We start from the raw sequence: 13575 nt of genomic DNA, 5'->3' as shown, positions 1-13575 counted from the left end.
ACAAACCTACTGTCTCCAGTTGTTTTATGAGAGGTCAAAATAAATACTTTTGGTGCGAATGGTAAATAAGTTTCATTCCCGCAGCAGCAGAACAGTCAGAACAAAGAAAACAATGCCTGTTCTTCTGATGTGGGAAGATGCCCCAATAAAGATAATAGATAACCATTTGTGTTTATCCCCCAAACTCAGGCGTGACCACTTGGGCACGAGAAAGGGTCCAGCAAAAGCTGAATAAATATTTGGGTGCTAGATGTTTATTGTTCTTTTGTTCCACTTGGGTATTTAAAGGGAATTGGCAAACCACTCAAGGAAGCATCTGTAAACAGAACTTCCCAAACTGTTGCTGTGTGTCTCTATTGCCAGGTATGCTGACTCTTTGAAACTATTTTTGATATTGCATTTTGAATGATGTCTCTATTATATGCTGATCAGTTGTGCATTATGTATTCTTTTTTATTATTCTTTTTATTTGATGCTTAATTCTGCCTGGCAAAAATAAATGTTAACCTTGATTTATTCTGAAGTTTCAGAAATCATTCATTTTAGTAGATTAAAAGTGCAGTCTGGTGTTTCTGCAAATCTTTGTCCAGGATAGTTCAAACTGAAGACACTTTGAATGGACCATGGGGCACATCTTAGGAAGACCTTCCGATTTCTGACTATTCCCTGACTTAGCATGTTGTACGCTGCAACTATTACATAAAATTACACCTATGGGTCAGCAGTGAGTGGCTGCATTGGGTAAAATAATTGCACTGCATCCTCTGACTATTACAGGACTGGCTAGTTTGTGAGCATGAGCGCACATTCGCAACATGACGTCTCAAAGTGACACTAGGGGCCCTATTTTAACGATCTGAAACGCAAGTAACTTTGTGGGTGGATCTAAAATGGTTTGGTCTGAAGTAGCTTCATTATTCATAGGTGTGGTTTGTGCATAACGTGAAATAAACCAATCAGAGCGACATCTCACATTCCCTTTAAGAGCAGACGCTGTTGTTCCATGGCGGATTGGTATTGTAACGGCGGATTTGCCAGGTGCGCGCAATGTTCTCGTCACGGCCGTAAAACACAGAGAAGTGACATTGGGGATGGAGAAACAGGCGTATGATAATTTGGGTAAATGTGTAAGATAGATGTATGCTTTTATAATAAATTGTCTGTCTATCTATCTATCTATCTATCTATCTATCTATCTATCTATCTATCGTAATAATGTATGATTTGCAAAAATGAAAACTGCTGCTTCTGTGTAGATGAGAAAATCAAAGTGTATGCGCGTTGTGCACACGCTACATTGATTATGGCCAAGCATGCGCCCTTAAAATAGCATATGAATAACATGCGCAACGCGCCACTGACTTTAAACTATATTTTTTCGGTTAGTGGCGGAATTGTTTTCTAAACCTACAAAATAGCATGAGGAAACGTTTGCGCCGGAACACGCCTCCTCTTTGCGCTGAACCGCCCTGGGGAGCGCAAGTTCATTCCCTAGTTTACCGGCATGCGTCTGTGGAGGGAAAGGTCCGCTGTGCGCGGGTGCAAAATAGGAATGATACATGCGTCGGTGTACAAAGTCAATTGTGCTGGGTGCAAGATAGGGCCCTAGGTCCGTAATGAGCGAATTTTTTAAATTATGAGATGCCCAGAATAATCCTTGGTCTAAATTAAATCACAACTAATCCGAGGATCAGCTGTTAAAATAGAAAAATTGAAAAAACAAAGAGTCACTTAAATTTGGAGTCAGATTAAATTATTCATGGAGTCAGAATTCAAATTGGAAATCAACTGTTTAGTAAATTAAAGTGATCTTTCCAGAAGCGCCCGAAAAGACATACACGCTGAATTCCCTTCGACCAAGACACTGGAAACCGTCTTTGGGCCGGTGATTGGAGTTTACAGATGTTTAAGTTGTGAATGATGAAAGTGTAAATAAAATGTTGTTTCTCATGTAAATCTGCACACTGTCCTCTGGTGGTGAGACTGTAGAACTGCAGCTCCAGATGTTACAGGAGAAAAGACCTCAGACTGCAGTTTATCTACTTATAAAGTTACTGAGCCATTTGCTCTTTAAAAAAAAAAAAAAAAAAAGTTTGTTATAGATATTGTATAATATGTTTTGTTGTATTTTATATTACTGTAGTGTGAATGTTTTACAGGTAGAAGTGGAAATACTTTATTCACAGCTTTAATCGCAGCTTGAGGTGATTCTGAGTGTCCCATTATTGACATATTTACCATATTTATATTGTCTACTGTCGATTTTGTCTGATAGAGATCCTGTGTTTTGATCACAGTGGTTCATGACAGATGCTTTTGAATGCAGTTACAGTATATACAGTAGATCCCAGCGGGTGAATTATAGTCATGAATCATGATGCAGTGAAGGAGAAATACATAGATTGTGATGGAGGAGTTTGAGCTGTTCAAAAGAGAGCATCAAATTCACAATTTAGTTTCTTTCTCCTTATCCACCTTATTCTTCACACGGCCATTCGTATCTTGACTGTGTCTGGCTTCTGGTGTAATTCTCATCCAGTTATTTTACCTGTATAAGAACAATCTGTTGTGCTGCTTTATATTGCAAACCTTTGATTGTTATAACTTATCATATTATTTTAATTGTATTATCATAATCTTAAACACACTGGATTACAGCACAAATGGTTTGACTGTTTACAGCACTTTGTTGGTCTTAGTTATTGACATAATAGTTGCTACTGAATCAGAAGTCTTGCATATTTAAAAAGAATGGATTCTTCACAATGTAACTGTTTGCTTCATAACGTTATATATTATTGCTGTGATGATGAGCTTCATACTTTAATATTCATGTGGGTGTTGCATATGCATTTTTAAGGACTTAAATACTTGTGTACAAGTGATGACTGGCTAAGAAATTATTAAATATATTGAGTCATAATTCATGTGGTGATCGTCTCTAAACTCTCTCTGTTTATATTGTGTCTCCATCATGACTGTGGCTTGATGCTCATCTACAAAATCAGGAAGTGCTGAGGTCAAAGGTCACAGGCCGGAGCTGAAAACAACCTTTTTAATGTAGGGATGAGATGAGGTTAGTTGACCTGCTGGATTATGTACTATTCTCTATTTGTACTGTTGTAAACTCATTGCAAACCGCAGGACCTAAATTCATAAAATGAATTTGTCAAGGAAAAAAACACGTCACAAGTATTTTATTATAGTGCATGTTTTACCAGTGACGTTTATTTTGAGGATAACACAAAATTGTGAAAATCAAGAAGTGAAATCATGGACACTTTCTCAGCATGACATGAGGACAAGAACATAATCTCACTACATTTACTCCACTATTTTATAACTAAACTCATGAAGCTCAACTCTGTTATTCAAGTTATTGATCAAATTTTTTTTATTTTCCTACAAATTTAGGAAAACAAGAGTATCATTAACCACTAACCAACCTTTGATTCAAAGCTGGCAAAACTTAGTTAGGACATAACAACCATTTGCAAATAAAGTGAAAGACCTTTGAGTTTAACATTTTCAGTGTTTACCAAAAGTCCAAAGTCCAATAAATGGCAATCATGTTTATATATTTGTTTTTAATTCAGTGTGAGATGAGGAGGACCATCTAGGAGACAACAGCAACTTTAGTTTTGTGCTGTTTGAGCACATTATAATACTTTGTATCAAACTTTTTTCTACCTCTCAGTTTTTACCAGGTCAATAGACAGCTCAATTTTCTAAACGATACGTTTTGCAATGGCAGATTTGTAATTTTCATGAAATATTGTCTGTTCACAGAGAGGTCTGGTGTAAAAAGACGTAACTTTGACTTTGGTAAATGATTAACTTGTTTGATCAACTCGTGGATCCTCAAGCGGGGAAGAGTTTCAGAGGCAAAGACCAAAAAAGACACTTGTGAAGTGAGCTCAAAATGACAGGTCCACTAAAAGTCCTCGGCTTCATCTTTTGCTTGTTTTCCTTCAATATTGAGCGAGGTCAAGGCAAGTGTTGTTCTTTATTTGAATGTCCTTTTTCATTTACATTTTATTGACTTGAATGCTGCATGCCCTTCTTTCTTTTTATTGTCCACAAAAGGATCATTTTCTGGCAGTGAATAGAATCATAAATTCAAGTGTTCTGGGTTATACAATAGGGTTTGGTGAAAAACAAACCGAAATTTTATGGATTATTTAATGAAAATCCTGACCGTGGTCGTTGGTTTCTGATGGCTGGACTTGCCAATTTTCTTAATTTCAAATGAATGGATAAGACTGGATATGACCTGACTGATTTCATCCAGAACCCTACAGTAAAAACTGGAGACAACTGGAGAGTCAGTCATCTAAATGTTTAAGATAAATTAAATCAAAGCAATATAACTAGTGTAGCACATGGGCACAGTTAGACAACCATTCAGAAAAGGTCATGACAGACAATAACAGTTGTTGTTGTAAAACTTCAGATGTTTGCAACATTGTATGTATAAACCTAATTTGTTTTAATTTCAGGGAATTCACAAAGTCCTCAGTTTGTCATGTGTGTTATTGAGGGTTTCTACCCCAAGAACCTCACTGTACAATGGAGAGTAAATGATATCCACAGCCCGAGACATAAAGTCAGCGGTGAGACATGGAGTGAATCTACACACTACACCTGCGAGGTCACACACCAGGGAAAACTGATTAGTGTGAAGAAGAACTTCAACAGTAAGTCGTCTAAAGTTGGTTTGCTCTCTCTAGTTCATACACTTACTTCTATAAATCCAGATTTACACATTAAATCATATACATTTTCTTACTTTTTAACAGCTAAACTTACACTGACGCTGAAGCCACCAATTGTGAGAGAATTATTTGTCCATAATAAAGTTGTCTTAGAAGCTGTTGTTTCTGGAGATGAAGAAAAGACAGTTAAAGAAGTTTCAGTGTCGTGCAAAGTGAAGAATGAACCTGTAAGCAGTGCAACAGGAAATATAAACTTTTCTCAAGACATTTCACAGTTTATAAGAATCCACAACATCACCGTTGATCAAGAGAAATGGTTTGATGGTGAAATGGTCACTTGCAGTATTCATGACACAAATAATAACAGAGACATCAAGAAGGAGATTCATTTTGATAAAGGAGGTAAGTCAATCCAAATAATCAACGTTGTGGCTCTATATGCATTCATAGATGATGAAGGGTTGAACACCGTTTTATTGTATGAAAAAAAAATATGCAAGCACGTAAAAAGCTGGCTTGTCAAACTCGTGTTATTCAATATTGTTTGATACTTCTGTTTTATTTTTTTATTTTTTATTAATCTTTATGACTCTCTCAATTTCAGATGGACAGAAACCCAGAGTTGTCATTTACAGACCTGATTGGATTAACACAGACACGGTCTCTCTGGTGTGTGAGGTCACCGCCTCTAAACTTGGCGATGTTCATATCATGTGGAAAGTGGGAGAGCAGCCTTACATAGAGGGATCAACCAGCCCTCACATCCACCAAAAGAACTCAATGTCTGTTCTCAGTATTCTGACAGTGTCGAAAGAAGAGTATGAAGATCCCCAAACCACCTTCACCTGCGCAGTCAAACACGCCAACATGAAATATATAGGATCTCCATTACAAGTTACAACAAGCAAAAGTAAACAGCCAAAATGTCCAGATTTTGCTGATTATTAATGTACAAGCAACTCTACTAAAAGATCATGATGTGTATCTGTTGTTCACTTGTACGCTCTCCAGAGCTTCTGTCCTGTTGTTGTCTGGTCAGATCATAAATCTTTGATGTTGTTTTTGTGCATTTTTCTGTATCAATGTTCTCCAAGGGTTAAACATCAAAGCCGAATTACAGTCAAAACTATATGTTTAATTTATTATAGCATGCAAATAAATATGGTCACATGAAAACACAGTCAGCATAATATCATAGTGTGAAAAATCAATAGTTTTCAAGAGAAGAAAATCATTGTGAATGTGATTCTGTTAGCCTATTCATGCCCTTCAACATTCTGTTCACTAGAAATTATGATTTCAAATCCAGAACAATTTTGATTTGATTGTGTTGTTTATTAAGCAATAAATCTTTGTGTTTGCATGTTTTATTCGAGCTCTCGTGTGGTTTTTAACATCAGAAACCTTTGTGTGGTTCATCTTCTGGTCCCTTTTTATCCGTTTTTAGAGAAAGAAGAATATTTTTGTGATTCTGCACACAGCAAAGCCACATTTCCATTTCCAAAAGTGACCATCAATATAAATATAGACATTTACATTCATTTTAATGCACAGATGTTTTGTAGTAAGGGTGTGTGATATTTTTCATTAGTATATCTGTATTAGATACTGATTGTTGAAAGTTACTTGATATCAGTATCATAAAGGTAAGAATATGCATATTTTTATAAAGTGTGATGTGCTGTGATGTACTAAAAATGAGTAACAGACATTTGAACATTGGTATGTTTGTCTCAGCTGTGATGTGTGCAAATGAACATATGTGAGTGCATGCAGTGCTTGAGTGTGTATGTATCATGAACAGCCACTGCATGAAAAGACCCAAATCCTGCAAAATACGGGCTTGGTAAACTCCTGTGTAATTTGATGTATGCCGGATATATGTGGGGAAAAAGCGGATCATAGTAACATGGGACAGTATATTTCCGAACAAACCCGGAAACCCCACATATGCGGTCATATACAGGAATCCGTGAAATTTCACGGACATAAACACTGCTGGGTGTGAGAGGACTGACGACTGTTAAGGCCTATTTATACTTCTGTGTCGAACTGCCGCCGTAGCTACGTCGTAGGCTGTGTGTAGCACGCGTACCCTTCGGCGTACCCTGACGTGCACCTCTCCAAAAATGTAACAACGCGTCAATTCTACGCGGACGCAAGCGCTGTGATTGGTCTGCCAGAACCCCTCCCTCGGGGTTTCACATGCTCCCTAGGTGCGCGTCAACGCGGACTACAACGCAGAAGTATAAATTAAAACCAACACGTTGCCTACGGCGTATAGGCTCCGGCGTAGGTCCGACGCAGAAGTATAATGAGGCCTTTAGGTGTGAAGACCTTTCATATGTTAATGACTGACACTAACACAGTGCTGGCAGTGGGAGGGGTGGCAGGGGAGGACTTCAGGATTGAGAATTATCTCTGTATTACTATAGGCTACGGCAAACAAGCTTTTTGTACAGAAAAATAAATAAATTCTTAAGGCCCTGAAACACAACGACGTCAAAGAACTAACAATGACTAAAGCTGACTCTAGGGTTGGCTCACGTCGCCTGTGTCAGGGCCTTAAATCCACTGCATGAAAAAAAGTCTCTTAATCAAATATTTTTTTATAAAAACAGGACAAACACCCTGTCTGAACATATATATGTTGACAAAAACATCTGAATATTTAATGAAATAAACAAAGGAATTTAATGGAACAAATAAAGAAAAATGAACCAAACATTTCAGAATATCTCAAATTTAATTGTGAAGTTTTAATTGCAGACAGCAACATTTGTCACCTTTTTCGCCATTGGCTTTTAGCTTGCTTAGTTGGGGACATTTAATTTTAATATTCAACAATATTATTGATCTGCCTGCGTTGACACTATTATATGAGATCTGAACTGAGCTGGACGATGACATCACGTTTTCTCCAAAGTGGCTATATATTTACACATTTAAATGTATTTATTTATTTATTTATACAACAAAATGAATCACCACTGAACAGACTTAAGCTGGACTGTGAAGCTATTTTCTTCTGGAAACAAACTTTCTTGCATTATTTTCCTTTTATCTCTGTAAAGCTACTTTGAAACAATCTGTATTGTAAAAAGTGCTGTATAAATAAAGGTGACTTGATATTTATTAAAAAGGTAGAAGGAACCTGAGCTTTTCTACTTCACTGAATTGAGGTGCGCAAGCAGGCTCACTCGTCTCGTCACACTGTGCCCGAACAGTACTAGCTTGACCGAGGTCACTACAGTTAAAATCTCTTGCTGAGTTAATCCACCTTTAAACTATTAATGTCTATGAACAAATATGTATTTTTATATTTGTGTGCCTCAGCATTTCTGAGTGAACACCGCTGGTTCACTCACTATTTTCAAGTGTACTGTCGATCACGTGATATGACGTCATGACGTGCGGTCCTAACCAGAGAATAGGCTTGTTCGACTTCATACCATAGACAGTATAAGAAATGGACAGAGTCATCTCATTGGAACTCAATTGAGGCAAGTGAAGCCCATTTTCAGCGATTTTTTAGGACTTCCGTTCCTGACGCGCAGACTCAAACTGAGCTTGACGACGTAGATGTGACGTGAGCAAACCGTCTGTCTTCTAGTAGCTGTGCCGAGAGAAATCTGAATCATTCCCTTCCGAATCTTGCAGAGACGGAGAGCGTGAGTAGGAGGTGTCCATGAGCTAGGAGCAGGAGAAACTTTTGCTAGGTATTCTGATTAATTATTTTGTCATTTTGCCTCCACGTCTCCCCGATTGCCCGCGAGCTTCTCCTCCCGTCAATACGGTAATCTCTCTACTGTGCGACAGAGAGTCGCGTGGTTATGACGCAATCGTTAGCCTACTTTTACAAAAACTGTTTTTACGGGGCCATAACGTAAGCTACAAGGTAATGGAGCATTTTATACATTGTCGTGTTTCTTTAGAAATAAATAATGGACAAATGGAGTCTTCAAACGCCTCAGATGTAAAGTTATTCGCTGTCAAAGTGACGCCAAAATGAATGGGAGTCAATGGGATGCTAACAGCAGGTGAAGTTCTGCTACAAGATGGTGGCACGCGGCCGGCTTCAACTTCCGGTCGACTTCCTTCCCGCTTGCTTCATACGGCTCTGCGCAGACCGATCGGCGGCTGACTTGAAGCAGTGCATGCCGGTTAGAAATTTTGTCCGACTTGATACAGCGCCGACGCCACGTGACTGTGACATATGTCATCAAAGTACCGCGAGAGCATTTCGAGAGTAGCCGGAGAACTCAGCCAGCGCAGCTTCTCAAGAGCGGCTGCACTGGGCTGCAGGAGGGCTGATGACGACACAGCTGTCCCACGATTGGCCGGATTCACCGCATGACAACGATCACGTGTGTTTCGTGTTTATTCGAACACCTTTAGTTACTCTAAAGCTCACAAATCAGTTTTTTATAACAGTAAACACTCTTTTCATGTCGTATGTTATATTGTGTCATGTTTATCAAATTAAAACTGATTAAAAAACGTATAGACTCCACTTCATTAATAGTAGCAATTATGTTGAACTTTATTCTTGTTCAAACAGACGCTGTATGAAGCAGTACATAAAGTAGGCCTATTGAATGAAAATGTCTCTGAAACATCTGTGTATTATTTGGCCAATATTACATTTATTTCACTTCAGCTGTGGTAAAGTACGCGAACACCACGTGAGCGGTCACTACGGGAACCAGAAAGTGTCCGACTTCACGTCTCCGTTTGCAGCTCCTCCCCGCCTGCACGCGGCTACTCTCGCCGATCGGTTACATCCAGCCGCAGCCGATGTCGAACACACCTAATGTCTAATAGGAAGAGAATTGGCACTCTCTGCTTACTTCTGGTTTCTGGACTGGCTGCAGTAACACGTCTCTGTCCATGCGGGGGCGCTCGCAGGCGAGTGCAGAATGAATGGAGGTCTATGGCGCTATACCCATCAAAATCCACTTTTCACAGGATATAATTTTGCGTCTAGTAATTTGAATGTTGTATTCGAAAGGAGATGCAAAGAAATTACACATTGCTGGGTGTTAGATTTTTTAGAGTCACTTATTTGCTTTAAAAAGTCTTTTAAAATGTCAATGACGTCATACACATCGTACGACCAGAGATACTGCTTTACGGCAATCCTTCAGTCACTTTGGTGCTTTCGTGCTCTGCACTTTCTTTTCTCTCGAGGCATCGATAACACAGCTGACACAGGTAAATACACGTGCTAGAAGAGTTTTTGTTTTGTTTGTTTCTGGTACCGCTTCGGATGCGACGATGCCATCAAGCGGTATCTCTGGTCGTAATCAGTCCTTCACTGACCAATCAGCGTTCATTAGCAGAATGCTAGCGTGTTACGGGCAACAACAACTCAGCCTGTAAGAAATCGAAAGGACATAAGTACTCGTTCATTCAATTTTCGACCTATAACCCATGTTGAACTTGCAAAACCTACAATAAAATTTGATATTTCTCAACGGCAATCGGGTGAAAGAGACACATTTAGCCGTATAGCCCCATAGACTCCCATTCAGTCTGCACTCGCCCGCGATCACCTCCAGTGGAATTCTAATGGAACTGCAAACAAGATCGATACAATGGGGCTAATAGGAAGTGCCAAGGCTCTCCGTAGACGGGCTCTGTCCTAACTGACGTTACCTGAAAAATCTATCCAAGATGGCTACCCTCTCGAGCGACGTGGTATGAGGCATGAAACAACTTGTAACTAGTAAACCAAAACACTTCAAAACTACTTTGCTTGTTGTAATATTGTAAGAATATCATATTACACGTGATATTTGACTGTTAGACGAGGCTATTTTTAAGTTGCAAGCGCGGTGCCGCGGGCGCGATTGCCGTCAGTCCACCTGCTAGTGACAGATAATATCCTGTGTACTGTTAATGTTGTGGCAGGGCAATAATGTTTACGTTAGTCAATAACTCTTTTCAGCAAGCGATAGTCCTTCTGTTTTTGAGTGTGTTGCTGCTGTTTGTGTTAAGCGCCCTTCTCTGGCAAGTTCAATGTGATGTTATTCCTACATGCACCCAAATGAGCTAGTGGCTAACGTTGGCAGTTAACGTTACGCTAACTTTTACTCAAACAAAGTTAAGGTTATGGACATAATAGTTACCGAATGAACTATGCAAGTTTTTATTAAACCTTTACAAACGTCTTTTCATTATAGGTTGAAGTGGAAGGAGTGCAGTGAGCATCCCCCAAAATCAAGGTGACTCAAATGTTAATTTAGGCTGTAGCAGCTAACTATTTTTCACCATTTCTTTTATTTGGAGCCTAATTCATTAGCATCAATCAAAAGTCTCTTAAAAATTAACCCCCTGAGGTCTACGGTATCGCCGGCGATACCAGCTCGCTTTTTTTTTATTAGTGTAAAAGAAACTCATAAATACTCTGGTGACTTTGATTTTCCATAGGAGTTTCATACATCAATCGATTCTGTTAAATGTGTATTATTTTTGTGTATACTCACAATAAAAACAAAGTGTTGTGCTTTTTGCCAAATAAAGAAAAATAAACACGAAGCGAGTTCTGCCTTCTCTCTGCCAGTGTAGTCCATTCTGAAACGCGTCCGAAAATTAACAATAACTCAGCGAATACTCAGTCAAACAGACATACAGACACACAGGCATGAAGCTTGAATTCTCTTCTTTTAAATGAAGTAATTTATATAAAAAACAAATATTCTCATCTTGTGAAATCTGTATTAAAAGAGAGCGATTCCAGTCGAGCTCATCTCATCTCATTACGTTATAATCGGCCCCGCCCACGGAGAGCGCGCGCTATTCAAACGCAAATGACTGAGGCAATCCTGTGAACGCCCCCATCAGCTCGAGAAAACACACAAGTTTATTTAGATCATTGTTTACACCGTCTTGCAGCGCTGTGAGGAATAATACTAATGGAAAATGTCCCTCAGAAGTGCGGGTATATCGAGGAGCGAGCTGAGGAATACAAGTAAGTTTTTTCCTTCTCACGTGAATTTCTTCACGTGGGTTTCTGTTTATGAATGAATAAACGGCATGAATGCGCGCTGTTTACCACAGCTGGCAAAGACAGTTTAAATTTAAATCGCGTGTGTGAATGAATGATGATGTTTTAGCAAACTGCATTGCTATACTGAGATAAGTAAACATCGACTGAATGTTGAAATAAAATGTAGGCTATTTGTATAAGAAAACGTATTAAACTGCAAATTAACAATATGCCCTAATATTTCATGAAAACAACGTTACAGTCAGACGAAATATGAAAGACAACATTTTGTTGACTAGATTTGGGTACAGTTTTTACTGTAGAATATACTGCCACATCAAATAAGCTTTTGTTTAGCAATTTCTATATATAAAATACTATTTTTGTCAAAAATAAAGTCATCAACTAAGATGTTAGCTGTTCCAATGTTGGTTATATTCAAACTAATGAATACATAGATAAAATGTAGGCCTATAATAATTTTTTTTACAAAGAAAGAGTACACTGGATATATTGTTAAAATTTTAATTGTTGTAATTGTATAACCTTTTTAATAAAATAGCTAAAATATATACAAGGATAGATGTAAACAAAAACTTAAAAGGTCAATATAAGCCTTCTATTTAAATAATTTTTTATTGTGTTTTATTAGTGACATATTTGGGTAGAGAATATATTCCAAAACTTTCTGAAAATACAGCATGAGAATTAACAGCACAATTACTAGAAATGTTTACCTTGGATATTATACAATTTGCAAGCACAATTTGTGAAAAAAACAACAACAACTGCGAACCAATTATATATAGGCTATATATATATATATATATATATATATATATATATATATATATATATAGTCCTTGCATTCTTTCCTGTGGCTCAGTGACACACCTGAATGAAAGGCTCATTATGGGTGTGAACTTCTCGGGTGTGAACCACTAAATATTCATGATGGTGTTGGATCGTTTACGCCCCATCCGCATATTGCCTTTCCAAACTAAAAGTGTTTCACAAAATTTAAATCAATGTATCGTTTTATGTGAATGATTAGGTAGGATGATTTTCACATCATTTTGAAGAAAAAACTCTAGGCGACGACATCCATTAGTCAAAAGTCTTATGGACATATATTTAGTATGTGTTTTGTGGCCTTATTTCAGAAACTTTCATTTTTAGTTTTTTCAATAACCATGCATAAACATTATTCTCTCAAAAATAAAAACATGTACATACATGTTGCTCACATATTATGGTAGCCCTGTTTGTGCTAAATACAGTGTAATTACACCTTTGCCATTAATATGTTTATAAGCAACTGAAAAAATTACAAATGTCAGGGCACATGTCAGAACATCTCAAGGACCCCAAAAACACCTTAGACCCCAGAGGGTTAATAACAGAAAGTTGGTATGTAATTTCTTTTCTGAGTTTGGCTCTTACTGTCTCCCTCCACTCCTCTAGGCTAGGTGCAACCATGGATTGGTTTGTCTGTGGCACAGAGATACGTGAGGCACAGAGGTGCTACAGAAGTGGAAAATCGTCACTAGGAGTGTGAGAAAAAACTAATTTTGAGAAAACGGCCTTTAAAGATTTATATGGCAAAATTCCACTAATTCCTATTGAAAGCCATGGATTACAGACAAAATATGCTTTAGGTCCAAGTTAAATCCATGTATCACACTGTTTAACATCCAAAACTCATTATTGCTTCATCCATCACTGATCATAACATCCAAAACAACACATCAACAGTCCATCACACAGGTGGAATGGAAAAACTAAATACCGGTATATCACAGTCCCTCAGGCAGATTCAACTTTTGGAAGTTTTATTCTTTTGGCTATTTGTCCAAGGTGTAAATCACT

At 38.0% G+C, this 13575-nt stretch overlaps 1 gene segment (V, D, J or C); it reads left to right on the top strand.

The window, feature by feature from the left end:
- The first annotated feature begins 3607 nt into the window (after positions 1–3607).
- On the top strand, positions 3608–6085 carry LOC309477889 (immunoglobulin heavy constant mu-like). The segment is given in 4 exons: positions 3608–3992; positions 4500–4697; positions 4800–5117; positions 5320–6085.
- Positions 6086–13575: the final 7490 nt, after the last annotated feature.

The sequence above is a fragment of the Leuciscus leuciscus genome, assembly GCF_965113295.1.
Source record: "Leuciscus leuciscus genome assembly, chromosome: 1".
Taxonomy (NCBI): Eukaryota; Metazoa; Chordata; class Actinopteri; order Cypriniformes; family Leuciscidae; genus Leuciscus; species Leuciscus leuciscus.
The sequence above is the reverse complement of the archived record's forward strand: the minus strand, read 5'-3'. Positions and strand labels throughout refer to the sequence as shown.